The sequence below is a fragment of the Zingiber officinale genome, chromosome 7A (genome assembly GCF_018446385.1).
Source record: "Zingiber officinale cultivar Zhangliang chromosome 7A, Zo_v1.1, whole genome shotgun sequence".
Classification (NCBI taxonomy): Eukaryota; Viridiplantae; Streptophyta; class Magnoliopsida; order Zingiberales; family Zingiberaceae; genus Zingiber; species Zingiber officinale.
Window position 1 is genome coordinate 9,843,894 of NC_055998.1, and position 18,272 is coordinate 9,862,165.

General features: G+C 41.8%; 2 pseudogenes; one reads left to right on the forward strand and one right to left on the reverse strand.

Annotated features, from left to right (window-relative positions):
• Positions 1-12,281: 12,281 nt before the first annotated feature.
• LOC121999199 lies at positions 12,282-14,143 on the forward strand (annotated as a pseudogene).
• A 9-nt stretch (positions 14,144-14,152) lies between these two features.
• Positions 14,153-16,960, reverse strand: LOC121999200 (annotated as a pseudogene).
• Positions 16,961-18,272: the final 1,312 nt, after the last annotated feature.

Consider the following 18,272-nt stretch of genomic DNA (forward strand, 5'->3'; position numbering starts at 1 on the left):
TTCATTAGTCTGTAAAGACATATAGATAGGAAACCATCGGAGATGGGATTACGAGGGATCACTCAATAAGTGAAATGGGAAAGAAAACATATTATACTTATACTTGGTTGCATTAGAATAGGTACCCCAAATACGTAAAAGTTGCTCTCTTGTAGGAAGAGGTAACCGTTAGAGAGATACCCATTGTTTTTGGCATAAAGAAACTTTCCCCATGAGATCACCTCAATCATAAATATAATTGAATGAAAGATGCATATGAGGCTCCGGACTTTTTCTATCTTAATTGTTGTCATTCATGGGCCAGAAGCAGGCTATATATGCACTATTATATTTTATAGTCGTAATGAGGTAGGCTAAGCCCGTAGCATGCTTAGCATCAGAGAAGATCAATAAAAAATTGGATTACCTTTGCTAGTTGTTGCTGCGGAGCTACGGAGTGCAGAGTGCTGCAGAGTTGCGGAGTGCGACTGCTGCTGTAAAATACCAGAAAATAGGAAACATTAATAAGGGAATTTTTTGGAATTTTTAAAAAAATTTCGGAAATTTTTCGGAGCTGGTATGGACGAGTTCACGGGGATAAAAATAGGGCCCGGAAAAGCCTGTTTTGGCTACCCCAGTTAAGCGAGGAAATGTTTATAATTACATTTCCTTTTTCCTTTTTATTTTCTTTATTTGTTTTCTTTTTCTTACCTTGCCGAAACCCCCCGACGCCGCGACCTTCTCCCCCTTGCGCCCGACGCCTCCGAGCCCTAACCGCCGGAGCATTAACGGCCGGCCGCGGCGGTTTCTTCTTCCCCTCTGCGTACAATAGCCCTCGGCTAAGGGTTTCACCTTTTCCCCTGCTTCCCTGCCCTAGCCTCTCTACTCGGCCCCGTCTCCTTCTCTCCTTCTCGACGCCGCAGACACCTGAGCAAGAGGCAGCCGAGACTTTCCTCTACCCTAGCGTCGACGGCTCACTCCCGACGCCACAGTCATCGCAGCCGACGCCGGCTGTCCGAGCCCTGTCGCTGACATTGCCGGCTAGCGAGTGAGACACCACTCCTTCCTCCACTCTATTGTTGCGAAAGCAACTGCTGTTGGGTGTTGTCGTCGCTGGTAGGGAGGAGTCGCTGGACGGAATTAGGGCAAATTCTCTCCCTCTCACTCACGGATTTGAAGAGGGTAGAGGTGGTTGCCATCAGGGAGGTACATCAATTTCCCCTCTCCACTGGATTCATGTTTCATTTCCTCACCGGCGTAGACCTGTTATTGATTCTTCGATATCCTCAATCTTTTCGGTGTAGTGTTGATCTGGGCGTTTTGGTTGGGAGGCAGTAAGTGAGATTGGTTCTCCTTCGCTGGGTCTGTGATCAGCACTGACGATTGGAAAGGTAAGATGAATAGATTTGGTTGGAATTAGGTTATGGTTGGACTAGTGATTTTCATTCCTTGATATGATCCGTGATCTCCATTCGTGATCTTAGGGTTGATTTTTGACCAGAAGGGGAGAATCCAGCAAGGTGGTTTTCGCGCTGAGGTGTTCTTGTCCAGCATACAGTTGCAGCTCTTCAATTGTGGATCAACCACAATTCATCTGTTGAGGTGAGTTTTGTACTGAGGATTAGGGTTTCAGCAAATCTGTTGCTCTATGATTGTAGTTTAGTTACATATTTAGATTCATTGGTAATCATTTACTTGGGGAATTGTTAAGGTGGATTATATTAACAGAAAATGATTATCAAGTGTTGGGTGGATTTTTGGAAGAAAATGATGAGATTGTTAGATTGGATTTATTGAGGTTTTGGCTTGCATTATCTGATCTACGATAAACCTAAGTGATTGATTGTATATTTATTTCAGGTTCTGATTTGAGACTAGAGCTCTGGTTAGAGGACACACGATCTACATTGGAGGCGGGTACCTCTTGACTTATCTTTTATGATATTGTCATTTGGATATGCATAGTATTTTATAACTACGAGCAATGAACATGTTTGCCTTTGGTATGTCACTGTTTGATATCCATAGCATGTTAGGTTTGTCGCCTGTGATGTATCCGTGCTTATATCTCGTGATTTGTTGCCATGAGTATCTTATTGCCATGAGTATCTTAGTTTCTAGAGTGACATACCATGTTTTACTGAGGTTAGGACTAGGTTCTGGACTTTTGGTTTCAGTCATGTGTATCGAGACTGTCTGATACTTAGGTTTTATGCCATGACTGGCTTGTGTACCTCTATTTGTATATCATATTTGATTCGTGTACCTAGACCTTGATTCTTGATATGTGCATATTCTTGGTACATATGTTATGGAAGGAGATATGTTTAGGATCTAGGTTGCTATACCATAGAGGACCTGTATGCCCTAGATCCGTGGATTGACCTACTAATACTGTGGTACCCATATTATGTATATATGGATATGGTTATGTTGATCAGTTTTTGTTATGCATAGTGACATGCATCATGATTGCATGCTGTGCGATTGTCGGCTCCACTATGGTTGAGCCCATCGCCAGTTACATGTACTGCACACACCCCCACTCATGGTTTAGTGGTATATCAGGCAGGTGTGTGGCGGTTCTGCTGTTTGGCTCCGTTGGTCATATGACTCAGCGTGGTAGCCGGCAGTCAGTTCCGCTCTGTTTGGCTCCGCTGGCATTTAGTGTAGCAGCGTAGTAGCCGGCAGACGGTGGACTCTGTTGGCAGAGATACCTCCCCGTCATCGTGTACCGGGAGTTGAGAGCATTGAGCTCCCCCATTTATGATTTGGGGTCACAGGACAGGAGTACTCCGACAGCATCCCGTCCACTCGGTCACTCATCAGGAGTAGTGACGACAGAGTGCACGGTTGTCACAGCCCTACCCACTCGGTCTCACCATTTGTGTGTGAGATGACTGACTGGCGTCAGGGGTGACCAGGACGCATCATTAGCATCATATGCATTGATGCATTTATATTTTTATGATTGTGTTTGCTGCATTTGGTTGTTGCATTTTGGTTGGATACATACTTTTGACCTGCATACAGGATTATTGACACTTTCGGTTTGACGACCCTTTTGTCTGGATAGGAGTTCCTGGTGAGTACAGCTTCCTCAGTTACCTTTCAGTTTTGCGTATTCCCTATATATGATTAGGAAGCTGTATTCCATGTTTGTTGCTGTTAGATATATCTTACTACTCATGTCCATTGGTATTCGCTGAGTTGTTGAACTCACCCCCGTTGATACTATTTTTTTTCAGGTACCAGGTTGGTTTTGGTGTCGCTTGGAGTATCCTGTCTGCTGGTCCCCACGTCACATCAGAGGACTTATCGGTTTCACGTATGTTTTGTTTGTTTTATGTATCAGTTTGTTTAGCTCTGTACTCTGGTTTTATTTTTGGAGGGTTGATGTTGTTATGTGGTGTTTTGTATTTGTTATTGGTTGTGTAAGCCTAGCCGGCTAACAGTTTTGTGTTTTGGTTTTGGTACAGCCGAGTGGGCTGCTTTATTTTTAACTGCGTGGTTGTGTCAGTCAGAGGCTGAATTTGATATTAACTGCGTGGTGTTTGTTTTCTTTTATTGTTATTATTCCAGCCGCATGTGGCTGAGGTATATAGTGCTTGTAGAAAAGTTTCAGATTGTCCGCCGTACAGGGGAGATGCTGCCGAAATTTCTTCGGACAGAGACTCCTCCGGGGCGTGACAATTTAGTGGTATCAGAGCGAGTATACGATACTTGCTATGTATTTTGGATTTTTGAGATTTATCTGATATCAATTTATTTGGTATCAGAGATCGGCTTACGAGTCTTATTTTCTCGATGTTTCGGATTTTCTGTTTTGGTCTTCTCGATGTGACTTTTTGGGTTTTGGGACCTGGCAGTAGCAGGACATCTCCAAGCTATAGGAGGTATGTTGGTATACTGTTATCCTACATTTTTGTTAGTATATGCACTGTTGACTATTACTGTTTATGACCTGTATTAGCACTCTTTACTGGTACCTGTCTAGTTGATATAGCATATATTTTATGTATTAGGTTAGCCACTGATGATGATCGACCTTGATAGAGATTAAGGGTTACAGTTTCTAGTGATTTATCATATCATACACTAGTAGTTTTTAGCTTATGTTATTAGTAGTTGGTTAGCAGATTGAGGCACATACCAGCCTCTGCTTTTAATAGCTGGGTAGTGGATAGTATTTATATCTTTATGTTGACCTAGCCAGTAGTATACCATGTTATTTTAGTTAATTTCATCAGTAAATATTGATTTACTCTTGTTAGATCAGTCAGTAGGAGTCTGATTTACACTTATTGATTTGGGTAGTTGTATATTGATATACCTTAGCTGCTTGTGGAGGATTAAGGTATTCTTGATTAGTTAGAAGATGATTGATTTAGTTTTGTTGGGTTGATCAGTAGAGGACAATTATACTCTATTTTAGAGGTTTGAATCTTATGATTTTTCGTGCTTAGTTGGATATTATGAGCACATTGGAGTACATGATTGTTACTGACGTGGGAAAAGACTGAATTATCGTATATCATTGTGGATTTTGGTCTGTCTTTAGAGGATTGATTTATCCTATTCCGTGGGTACCTTAAATTTAGTCTGTATGTACCTTGTAGGATAACTTAGAAGGTGGAGTAGGGTTTGTGTGGTAGATTGGATTTAAAATATGTTGATTATGCATATTTATGTGGCATGTACATATGTGTTTGGTGTGGTATCTGAGGCATCTTGTTGATTATGTGTGATTTGTGAGTGCACCTGGGTTTAGTATGCCTTATCGGAAGTATATGTTGATTATATTCTTGGCATATGTGTATATTTGTCATGTGAGTGTTGTTTGAGGGGTATTGTTGATTTTACCTACGATGATATGTGCACAGGGGTTCAGTATGTATTGTTGGTAGCATCATGATGATTCTACTTATGTTGAATGCAGAATGTGGAGTGTCTGTATTATGTCATTTGTTGGATTACCCTGTAAACCCATATTCTTATCAGTGGGTGATTACTACGATGTTGATAGATTTGACGATGAGTTTGATGTGATTGCTGGATTGTTATACCTTTGGATGGCCACAGTGATATGTGGTTGAGTGATCTCGTGCAGCCTCTAGTTGGATAGTTAGGTGCCTTGGACATTTATGGATCGTTTGTGGTGGAGCGGAGCTCCCACATATTATTGTTGGTTTGTGATAGAGAGTTGCTCTTACATATTTTGGATTATTGTGGTGGAGCGTTACTCCCACTTATTACGGATTGTTTGTGGTGGAGCGTTGCTCCCACATATGTGGTATTTCGTGTGATGGAGCGTTGCTCTCACACTGGAGGATCTATTCTATGGTGATATGTTATTAGTTGGTGATCAGATCTATTTATTGTTGAGGATCTTATGGTTAGGAATGTCTATGATATGGACATTGTGTGTCTTGGTTTTACTATTAGGGCTTACAGAGTCTTAGATGTTTTCAGGGACTCGATGATCCTGGTATGTCGAGGATGTTTGGATAGGTGTCCATTATCTTTGTGGACGATGTTGTGATCTATTACGGATCCGAGGTGAGTCACGTACACAACCTTTGCATAGATCTAGAGATGATTCGACGAGAACATCTATATGTGATTATCAGTAGTGCTGGTTTGGATTGTCTTTTGTTATGATGTTTGGGACACACGGTCACCAGTAGGAGTGTACCGTGGTTCCACAGGAGATAGAGGTTGTTACCGTTGGGTGCAGCCGAAATCAGTGTAGGAGATCCGCAGTCTTTTGTGACTCGCAGGATATTACAGACCTTTCGTCGAGGGTTTCTTCCGCATAGCTATGCTACTTTCACGCGTGACCATGAAAGGCGTGAAGTTCACTTGGACTGAGGATTGCAAGACCAGCTTCTAGGAGCTGAAGCGGAGACTAGTGTCGGCTTTGATTTTTGGTTTTTACCTTCGGAAGAGGACGAATTTGTCCTCTACACCGACGCGTCTCTACAGGGTATGGGTGTTGTTCTGGTGCAGCACGGTAAAGTATTCTTATATGCTTCTCGATAGTTGAGGGAGCTTGAGAAGAAAATACTCAGTTCATGATCTGGAGTTGGCCACTGTTATTTTTGCCCTGAAGATTTGGCGGCAGTACCTGTATGATATTACATTGAGATTCTTACTGACCATCGGAGTCTCAAATATCTGTTTACTCAGAAGGAACTTAATCTTCAACCGAGGAGATAGATGGAGTTCCTGAAGTATTATGATTGTACCATTAGCTATCACCTGGGAAAAGCTAATGTGGTTACCGATGCACTTAGCTAGAGGTCCAGAGGGACTTTAGCTTGCCACCGAGTTGTGATCACAGACTTGATTTAAGGTTTCTCCGATTTGGGCCTTGAAGGGTAAGGACAGACAGAGCAGGGTACTCTGGTTACCATGGTTGCTCAGTCGTTGATCAGGACGAGGATACGAGAGCCCTAGGCTGCTGATCAGTATTTGCAGTTTATTTGCAGCAGACCGAGTTCACACGAGACGAGGAAGGTGTTATACACTTCCGAGGCAGATTTTCAGTCTCATCCGGTCTTATAGGAGTTACTTCCGGAGGCTCGTCGCTCATGATTTGCTGTCCACCCAGGCGGTACCCGTATGTACCAAGATTTGAGGTGTTTCTATTGGTGGAACAACATGAAGGACGACATGCAGAAAGACATCGCATAATTTGTAGCAAGATGTCTTGTCTGTCAGCAAGTGAAGGCCGAGCATCAGAGATCTGCCGACTTACTTCAGCAGATTTCTATTCCTGAGTGGAAATGAGAACACATTACTATGGACTTTGTGGTGAGTTTGCTGAGGACATGACGAGACCATGACGCGATTTGGGTAATCGTTGATCAATTAACCAAATCCACGCATTTCTTAGCGATCCGAAAGACTGATTTCCTGGATCGATTGGCAGATCTGTATTGCCGGGAGATCATCAGATTACATGGTGGCCCTTTGAGTATTATTTCGGATAGAGACCCCGGTTCACGTCTTGTTTTTGACAGAGACTGCAGCAGACCTTGGGCACACAGCTCTGTTTCAGTACAACTTTCTATCCGCAGACGGATGGACCGTTAGAGCGGACCTTTCAGACTCTAGAGGACTTGCTGAGGTCTTGTGTATTGGATTTTCAGAGGCAGTTGGGAGAACCATTTGACATTTGTAGAGTTCGCCTACAACAACGGTTTGCATTCGGCTATCCAAATGCCACCGTTGAAGTGTTGTATGGTAGGCCTTGTCGGACACTCACCCTTTGGGATGAGGTTGGGGAGGCCCAGTTGTTGGGACCTCATAGAGCTCAGCATAAGGTAGAGTTGGTCCGTACTATCAGACGGAGGATGTCAGAGGCACAGGACCGCCAGAAAGGTTATGTTGATCGGAGACGCAGACCACTAGAGTTCTCTGTTGGCGACCATGTATTTTTGCTAGTTTCACCCACGAAAGGGGTGAAGAGATTTGGCCTCAGAGGTAAGTTAGCTCCGCGGTACATTAGTCCTTTCGAGATCTTGGAGAGGATCGGAGCGGTAGCTTACCGACTGGCACTACCACCGTCCCTGTCAGGCGTTCACGATGTTTTTCACGAATCTATGCTGAGGAGATTCGTACCTGAACCGATACATGTGCTGACAGATGTCTCAGTTTCAGTACAGCCTGGCGTCATTTATGAGGAGATTCCGGTACGGATTCTCGACCGGAAAGAGCATCAGTTGCGGAACAAGACTATCCGGCTGGTTAAAGTCGGATGACAGCATCATTCGGACAAGGAGGCTACTTGGGAGCTCGAGGATACTATCCGAGCTCAATATACCCATCTTTTCACTTGAGGTATGTGATTTATTTACCGTTCAGCATTTATACTCCATATCTGTTGTTAGTACTTGCTGATGGTAGATAACGAAATTTGGAGACCAAATTTTTATTAGTGGGGGAGAATGTAAAATACCGGAAAATAGGAAACATTAATAAGGGAATTTTTCAGAATTTTTAAAAAAATTTCGGGAATTTTTCGGAGCTCGTATGGACGAGTTCACGGGGATAAAAGTAGGGCCCGGAAAAGCTTGTTTTGGCTACCCCAGTTAAGCGAGGAAATGTTTATAATTACATTTCCTTTTTCCTTTTTATTTTCTTTATTTGTTTTCTTTTTCTTACATTGCCGAAACCCCCCGACGCCGCGACCTTCTCCCCCTTGCGCCCGACGCCTCCGAGCCCTAACCGCCGGAGCATTAACGGCCGGCCGCGGCGGTTTCTTCTTCCCCTCTGCGTACAATAGCCCTCGGCTAAGGGTTTCACCTTTTCCCCTGCTTCCCTGCCCTAGCCTCTCTACTCGGCCCCGTCTCCTTCTCTCCTTCTCGACGCCGCAGACACCTGAGCAAGAGGCAGCCGAGACTTTCCTCTACCCTAGCGTCGACGGCTCACTCCCGACGCCACAGTCATCGCAGCCGACGCCTGCTGTCCGAGCCCTGTCGCTGACATTGCCGACTAGCGAGTGAGACACCACTCCTTCCTCCACTCTATTGTTGCGAAAGCAACTGCTGTTGGGTGTTGTCGTCGCTGGTAGGGAGGAGTCGCTGGACGGAATTAGGGCAAATTCTCTCCCTCTCACTCACGGATTTGAAGAGGGTAGAGGTGGTTGCCATCAGGGAGGTACATCAATTTCCCCTCTCCACTGGATTCATGTTTCATTTCCTCACCGGCGTAGACCTGTTACTGATTCTTCGATCTCCTCAATCTTTTCGGTGTAGTGTTGATCTGGGCGTTTTGGTTGGGAGGCAGTAAGTGAGATTGGTTCTCCTTCGCTGGGTCTGTGATCAGCACTGACGATTGGAAAGGTAAGATGAATAGATTTGGTTGGAATTAGGTTATGGTTGGACTAGTGATTTTCATTCCTTGATATGATCCGTGATCTCCATTCGTGATCTTAGGGTTGATTTTTGACCAGAAGGGGAGAATCCAGCAAGGTGGTTTTCGCGCTGAGTTGTTCTTGTCCAGCATACAGTTGCAGCTCTTCAATTGTGGATCAACCACAATTCATCTGTTGAGGTAAGTTTTGTACTGAGGATTAGGGTTTCAGCAAATCTGTTGCTCTATGATTGTAGTCTAGTTACATATTTAGATTCATTGGTAATCATTTACTTGGGGAATTGTTAAGGTGGATTATATTAACAGAAAATGATTATCAAGTGTTGGGTGGATTTTTGGAAGAAAATGATGAGATTATTAGATTGGATTTATTGAGGTTTTGGCTTGTATTATCTGATCTACGATAAACCTAAGTGATTGATTGTATATTTATTTTAGGTTCTGATTTGAGACTAGAGCTCTGGTTAGAGGACACACGATCTACATTGGAGGCGGATACCTCTTGACTTATCTTTTATGATATTGTCATTTGGATATGCATAGTATTTTATAACTACGAGCAATGAACATGTTTGCCTTTGGTATGTCACTGTTTGATATCCATAGCATGTTAGGTTTGTCGCCTGTGATGTATCCGTGCTTATATCTCGTGATTTGTTGCCATGAGTATCTTATTGCCATGAGTATCTTAGTTTCTAGAGTGACATACCATGTTTTACTGAGGTTAGGACTAGGTTCTGGACTTTTGGTTTCAGTCATGTGTATCGAGACTGTCTGATACTTAGGTTTTATGCCATGACTGGCTTGTGTACCTCTATTTGTATATCATATTTGATTCGTGTACCTAGACCTTGATTCTTGATATGTGCATATTCTTGGTACATATGTTATGGAAGGAGATATGTTTAGGATCTAGGTTGCTATACCATAGAGGACCTGTATGCCCTAGATCCGTGGATTGACCTACTAATACTGTGGTACCCATATTATGTATATATGGATATGGTTATGTTGATCAGTTTTTGTTATGCATAGTGACATGCATCATGATTGCATGCTGTGCGATTGTCGGCTCCACTATGGTTGAGCCCATCGCCAGTTACATGTACTGCACACACCCCCACTCATGGTTTAGTGGTATATCAGGCAGGTGTGTGGCGGTTCTGCTGTTTGGCTCCGTTGGTCACATGACCCAGCGAGGTAGCCGGCAGTCAGTTCCGCTCTGTTTGGCTCCGCTGGCATTTAGTGTAGCAGCGTAGTAGCCGGCAGACGGTGGACTCTGTTTGGCTCCGTTGGTCAGGTGACTCAGCGTGGTAGACCAGGAGATGAGAGCATTGAGCTCCCCCATTTATGATTTGGGGTCACAGGACAGGAGTACTCCGACAGCATCCCGTCCACTCGGTCACTCATCAGGAGTAGTGACGACAGAGTGCACGGTTGTCACAGCCCTACCCACTCGGTCTCACCATTTGTGTGTGAGATGACTGACTGGCGTCAGGGGTGACCAGGACGCATCATTAGCATCATATGCATTGATGCATTTATATTTTTATGATTGTGTTTGCTGCATTTGGTTGCTGCATTTTGGTTGGATACATACTTTTGACCTGCATACAGGACACTTTCGGTTTGACGACCTTTTGTCCGGATAGGAGTTCCCGTGAGTACAGACTTCCCGTTACCTTTCGTTTCATGTATTCCTATATATGATTAGGAAGTCGTATTCCATGTTTGTTGTCGTTAGATATATCTTACTACTCATGTCCATTGGTATTCACTGAGTTGTTGAACTCACCCCGTTGATACTATTTTTTCGTGTACCAGGTTGGTTTTGGTGTCGCTTGGAGTATCCTGTCTGCTGGTCCCCACGTCACATCAGAGGACTTATCGGTTTCACGTATGTTTTGTTTGTTTTATGTATCAGTTTGTTTAGCTCTGTACTCTGGTTTTATTTTTGGAGGGTTGATGTTGTTATGTGGTGTTTTGTATTTGTTATTGGTTGTATAAGCCTAGCCGGCTAGCAGTTTTGTGTTTTGGTTTTGGTACAGCCGAGTGGGCTGCTTTATTTTTAACTGCGTGGTTGTGTCAGTCAGAGGCTGAATTTGATATTAACTGCGTGGTGTTTGTTTTCTTTTATTGTTATTATTCCAGCCGCATGTGGCTGAGGTATATAGTGCTTGTAGAAAAGTTTCAGATTGTCCGCCGTACAGGGGAGATGCTGCCGAAATTTCTTCGGACAGAGACTCCTCCGGGGCGTGACAGCTGCGGAGCCGTGGAGCTCTGAGTGCGGAGTGATGAGTGATGAGTGATGAGGAGAGGGAAAAATATATAGTAATTTGTGATGTGAGTAGAGGGCGGTGAAGAGGTAAGCGATTATTAGTGGCCACGTTATTAATCATTTTATTAGAAATTAAACCATTTCATTTGTTGAATGAAAGGAACTGCATTAGTATGCTGATGTAGCTTGTTTGAACTTACATTAAAAACGGAAGTCTTTTAATCAAATCAAGCAGTTTTTCAATCGATTTAGGTAATTGATTAAATGAAGAAATAGTAAACGTAACTGTTCTTCTTTGTAAATGTTACTGTTCTTCTGTAAAAGCAGAAGAAAATGAAATTTTAATCGATTAAATTAATCAATTGAATTTTTAATTGATTGAAACAATCAATTAAAATGAAAAAAGAATCGTGAATAGTAAATAATGCATTTATATACATGAACATTTGTTTATTTGATTAATAAATCTTTGCGATGAGGAACCGTTTAACAGCCATGTTTTTGATTAATTGTATCACTGAGCTGAGCTAGCAATTCTGATGGTAAATGCAATGCAATCTCAATAGGTTTATATAGAGAAAAAATAGATTTGAAACATTCTACCAGCTCTGCTATGCTATGCTCTCATTTGGTACCGTGCGTGAGATGAGAGATTATGAAAAATGGTAAACGCGCATGACATGCTCAGTCTTCGCCTGCCCCTTAATCATCTGAGTAACTACTTGCTCTTATCTTATTACTTGACCAATTAAAATATTTCGCCTGACACTTTGACCTTGTTGCTACCAAATACAAGACATGCACAAAGGTAATTGACTTTGTCCTCCACGTCTTCTTCTATACTAGTTTACTTGGCCAACATAGAAGCAAATTAAAACTATACAATATGGGCAACTGAATGTCTTTATAATTAATTGATTGGCTCGGATCCACTTTATTAATCCACGTGCCCATTAATGTTCATCTTTGAACTATACAATATTTATAAAGATTATTTCAAACCTTATTCTTTATATATCCCTTTCCTCTAATTAACCTATTCTGTATATCATTGCAGCACAACTCGATCGCAACCATTGCTACTCTTTTATATATTATTTTCAACTTAATTAATCTCCTTGTTCTCCTAAACAAATTAGCTAAGATGACAGCTAAAATTCATCTGATTATTGCTGCTCTCCTTGCTTTGCCTAACTCTCGTGTAGTATGGACATCAGATCCTAATCCACTTCAAGACTTTTGCGTCGCCGATAACAGCTCCAAAGATTTATATTATATATAACTTCTTCTCCCTTGGTTAATTTAATTTAGTTGTCAATCTTTCCATCGAGTGGCTCGTCTAAATTTTATTCAATAGTTCCCTGTTACAGTGCTTGTCAATGGATTCGTTTGCAAGAGCATGGATGGCGTGAAAGCCGAAGACTTCTTCGCATATGGCCTCTGGCCTCGACAAGCCCGGCAACACCATAAACAAGCTAGGCTTCAACATCCGTGCAGTCAATGTGAATACAATTCCTGGGCTCAACACCCTCGGCGTCTCTATGGCTCGCATCGAGTTCAGCCCTCGGACTCAACCCACCCCACACTCACCCTCGCGCCACTGAGATCCTCACCGTGCTAGAAGGAGAGCTCTATGTTAGTTTTGTGACATCCAACATCGGCCAAACCAACCGCCTTTTTACCAAGATTCTGAAGAAGGGCGATGTGTTTGTATTCCCTCAAAGCCTTGTCCACTTCCAATTCAACCGTGGCCATACAAGAGTTGTTGTAATCGCTACTCTAAGTAGCCAAGACGCCGGTACCATAACCTTTGCCAATGCAGTTTTTGGCTCAAAAACCCCCATATCTGATGAAGTTCTCGCTAAGGCATTTTGAGTCGATCAAAAGACTGTCGATCGACTTCAAGCTCAGTTCTGGATGGATAACAACAATTATCTAGATAGGAGCTAGACGTGTGTGTTTGAATATATTATCAATGTCATTACTATGCATGGGTTAATTATTATAACCAGCATAATAAGCTTACTCAATGATGTAATTTATCATGTAATTATTTAATTTAATTCAATAATAATGATGATGATAAGAGGTTTTATTTGAATAATGATAATATAGGATTTTGTCTGTAAACCAAGGTTTAATCATGCTAAGAAATTAAGACAAAAGCATCAAATTTGATTATAATATTTGTACCTTTTAAAATACAAATTAAGTTGCAATTATACATTTGAATATGACTTAATCAATGTAAAAGTTTATGATAAGGGATGTTACGAGTGAATCCAGATATGATATGGCAGTCAAGGTGAGATGGCAGCTAGTGGATCACTCTCAATAGGACTCTGCTCTCTGCCTAGCGCCGAGGCTTTGAGTACGAGGACGGCCGGTCCAAAGGTTTGTTGGACCCAAGGGACCTAATGCTCCATTTTTGTGCTAAGAGACACCTATTATATATCTGATCAGGCAATAGCCAATCGAGTTTAAGGGATGGTCGCTCTACTATGAAGTTGGTTGGTAATAAAGTCGGTCAAGTTTACACAAGTCAGCACGCTCGTCTCATATATCTACAAAAGATAAATGTAGAAGGCAATTCTCATAATAGACTCCGCCAGACTTTCAAATCTCATGTTATCATCTCAGGGACGAGCCTCCCAATGTATAGACAATTGACTAAAAGCACCGATTGAATCTCTTAGGACTCCGCTCCCCATTCCTCAGAAACAAGTATCCCAGCATATGGTCAGTCATAGAACCGACCGGACCAAGGGGACGAGATTGTTGGTGATCAAGGAAGAGTTTCGTGAGGACGGAGCCGACGAAGGAGCTCGGGAGGGGGTCGATGAGCTGGTTGTAAGAGAGATGGAGGATGTCGAGGCTCGACAGGGAGCCAAGGAAGTTGTGAATCGACCCTGTGAGGGAAGCATTGATGGCGGAAAAGTAGACGAGTCCAGCCGCGGAAGTGATGTCCTGGGAGAGGCTCCAGGGGGCGAGAGGGAGATTGTCTAAAAAGATCTCTTAGAGAGAGGAGAGTTTGATGAAAAATCCACTTGGGATGGAATCAAAGGCATTGGCTTGGAGGTATATCTGCTGGAGCAAGGAGAGTTTGGTGAGACGAGGGAGAGAGCCGCAGATGTTGTTGAACTCCAGTTGAAGAGACGTGAGTGAGGTAAGATTTCCATGTGCTGGTGAAAGGCTTCCGGAGATACCGCTCTGAGCGAGATTTATTGCAATTACGCGGTCGTGGGAGCAAATAAGATCATCCCAAGAGCAGGGATCTAATTGGGGCTTCCAGTTGGAAGGAACCCCATAGAGGGACCGTGTCAGTTCATACATGGTTGTATCATCTGGATTTTCACCACGACATTGATAGCATAGATCTATCACAAGTAAATAGACGAGGAAGAAGAAAACGAAGGCGGCGTAGGGAATGCAATTCCTCGTCTCGGCCATCATTCTCCTATACAATCTAAGTAGGGGTTTGAACTGAGAGCACAGCTAGTATATTAATTCGCAACAATATAATATAATATAATTAATAAAGCAAAAGAATATATATTCTTATAGTCAAAATTTTCAACTCTAACATCTTTAATATTGTATTCTTCTAGTTGGTTCTCAATCTTTTAAAAAAATCTATGCAATAGATATAGCGATTTCGTAATAAAAATAATTAAAAAAAACTAACAATATAAATTTAAACACTATAAATTCTAAAGCTATCTAATATCATAGATAAGATTCATGCTTATTGCTTAATTACATAATAGCCTTTAAATAATCAACAATATTGGTCACTACTTATGAATGTACAAATTAGGAGGAAAAATATTCAATATTAATGGAAGGAATATTATTTAGGGGAAAAGTATGGAGTTTTGAATATCAAAATATTTTGTAATTCAAATTACACAGTGCGTTTAAATATCTTCATATCCAAAATTTAATTTTGAGTTAATTTGTTTCCCTAGAATTCCTATATTTTTTTTATAAAAAACCATAATAATTGCATTAATTTGGAATGGTCATAGAAGGCGTCGCCATCTTTGGCCATTACTTGAGATTTGTCAATATATAAAAATAAAATATAAATTTAAAATAAAAAAAATTGAAAAATGAAAAGTTTGAGAATGATTTTAATTTATTTCCGGATTACGAATTGTCTTATTGGGAACAGTTGAATTATGTGATTGCAAGACAATCAAATGGGAGAAGAAAAAAAAGAAGAATTTCCTAGCAACGACAATGGTTGTAGTTCTATTTTTATTATCTAACTCTTGTAATTTTATGTCTTTTTAATATGTTTTCTAAAGACCATGTTACTGAAGACCATTTTGTGAATTTTACATGTTTTAATAAATTAATTAGATGATGTCTCTTTTATTTTCACAATTCATTTTATATAGATTTAGATTTATTATTTTTTCATAAAGGAGATGCAAATTACTAGTTTATTTGGTAGTTTATTTTAATGAATTAGTTAGATTTTATAGAGGATCCAGCGTCTACCCTATTGTTTCCTACTTATTATGAATTATTATGAAGAGATAAAAGATAGAGTTTAAGAACTGATAGGGGTGGGGGAAATATCGAAATTTTGATATACCGTACATACCGTATCAAAATTTATCGAATTATACCGATTTTACGATATACCAAAAATTTCGGTACAGTATTATACCGTACCGAAATTTTTGGTATCGGTATCAATATATGATTTTTAGCAAAATTTTCGATATACCGTACCGATACCGAAAATTTACCGTGAACAATATGAATACCGAAATTTTGTTATACCGAAATTATAGTATGGTATCGGTATGAAAAAATTTTATATCGTATTTTTCGATATGGTAACAATATTATACCGTACCATCTTTCAAGTATTTCAGTTAGAATGTGAGTTGAGTCATTTCTATTGTCTATATCATTGGTTGTAGGAGGTTGCCATGGCTCTATTAGAGGAGAAAGTGTATTGACTATGTGGCTCATATCAGGCCTCTGGTAGGGTTCACGACATGTGCAGTGCCAATCCAAGTTTGCAACTTCCATTAGACCCTTCTGAGTCTCATCGTCAAGTTCAAGGACTCGGTCCGCCATGGAATTTAAAATTTTATTTTTCTCTTGAGTAAACTCTCTGCGAAACACTGATACAAGATTGTCATCAGGAAGGAATGACTCAGCCAGTACTTTTCTTCCGGTAATTATCTCCATTAATATAACACCGAATGCGTAGACATCAACCTTCACGGACACTTTTCCAATGGCTGTTAAAATGCAGAAGCTCATGTTAGTAAATATTTCCATCGAAATATTTGAGTTATGTTTATATTTTAAAAGACAGAATATTTGTTAAAAAAAGTAAAACAATCCACTTTCTTGCATATTCAGGTGCAAGATATCCAAAAGTTCCTGCTACTCGTGTCGTCATGGATATTTTGTTGTTTGTAGCAAGCTTTACCAACCCAAAATCAGAAACTTTGGCATTCAAATCTTTGTCTAGTAGTATGTTAGTAGGTTTCATATCCCTGTGAATGAAAATCTCTTGGGCGAAACTGTGTAAATACTCAATACATCTAGCAATATCTAAAGAAATCACTAGTCGCTGCTTCCAAGTAAGTGGCGGTGCATTTCTGCTCTCCCATTCAAACAAGGGATGTCCTAGTGTACCCTCTGGCATGAATTCATACACCAAAAGTTTTGTTAGCCATCAACATAATATCCAAGAAGTGCAACCAAGTTCTGATGTCTAACCTTTCTAAGAACATCAATCTCTGTTTCGAACTCTTGTTGGTCATTTTGACCCATCAAACCAGATATACTTCTCTTCACAACAGTTAATGTTACACTGAGATCCCCTTTGTAAACGATTCCAAAACCACCCTTGCGCAATATAAAATCCACACTGAAATTATTTGTGGTCGTTTTCAATGCTTGAATAGACATATGCAAGCTTTGAGGTTCATTAAAGTATGCATTTATACTCTCAATGTTAAGTTCAAATTTCTTATTGCTCTTCTTCTTGAGGTGATGCAGTAAAAGTCCTACTGAACAAGCGACAAGAACCACCATAGCTATAACCACCACAACTATGATGATACCCACAAATGACATTTGTCTGGGGGACTAAATGCCCCACTTGTTGGAGAAGAGCTTTCACCTCCTGAGCCAGAGTTTTTACGAAGATTAGTGATCCGGTGGTAAGAATGGGGGACCCACAGATGGGGTCCCGTCTGAGTGGAACTAGAGATTACCCAGCCAAAGGTTTGGGTTTCCGACGCCAAAGTAGAAGAACCGGAGCCGAGTGGCCGAGCGGAGGTGTCCGCTCGGCCGGAATCGTGGCGAGGGAACAGTGCTTAGCCGAGCGGCTTATTCGCTCGGCTCGGGATATGATATGTCAGTAAAGGCATGATGATTAGACTGTACGCAAGATGGCACTATTAAAGGCCCCACCTTCACGTCACGGAAAGGTTGATATAGTAGCAGTATGGTCTTATGGATGCCCTTCTGACAGGCCCACACCTAGGCATGGTCGAAAGCAGGTGATTGTATCAACAGTATGGTCTTATGGATGCCCTTCTGACAGGCCCACACCTAGGCATGGTCGAAAGCAGGTGATCGCTTCGATTGGTGTGCCCAGGCTCCTTCGAGAGGTCTATATAAGGCCTCCATTTCTTCAACCGGAGGTACACAAGTCTCCATTTTCTCAGCCACTTTCTTATTCCTTCGCCTAACTTGAGCGTCGGAGGGCCGTCGCCGGGACACCCCCCCCGGCTCGGTTTTGTTGCAGGTTCGCCGGAGCACTCGAGGATCCAGCAGGGAGCGCCACATCCCCAGCGTCCATTGAGCCTGGTTCGGACAGGATCAATTTGGCGCCGTCTGTGGGAACGCACCTGCATCCGAGCAGAGGCAATGGACGAGGCTGGAAGACTACATACCGTGGCACTCTCACAAGAAGAGTTTGACGCTATAGTCGAGGCGAGGGCAGCCAAGACAGTGGCGCAGCAAAAGGAGAAAGCACAGGCTGAGCGAGCGCAACAGCAAACAACCTCGGCTTCAGCAGGCCGGGCGGCGCAAGCAGACCGCCCGGAATATGTTTCAACAGGAGGGTTCCCTCAGGCACTCTTCCGTACTCCCC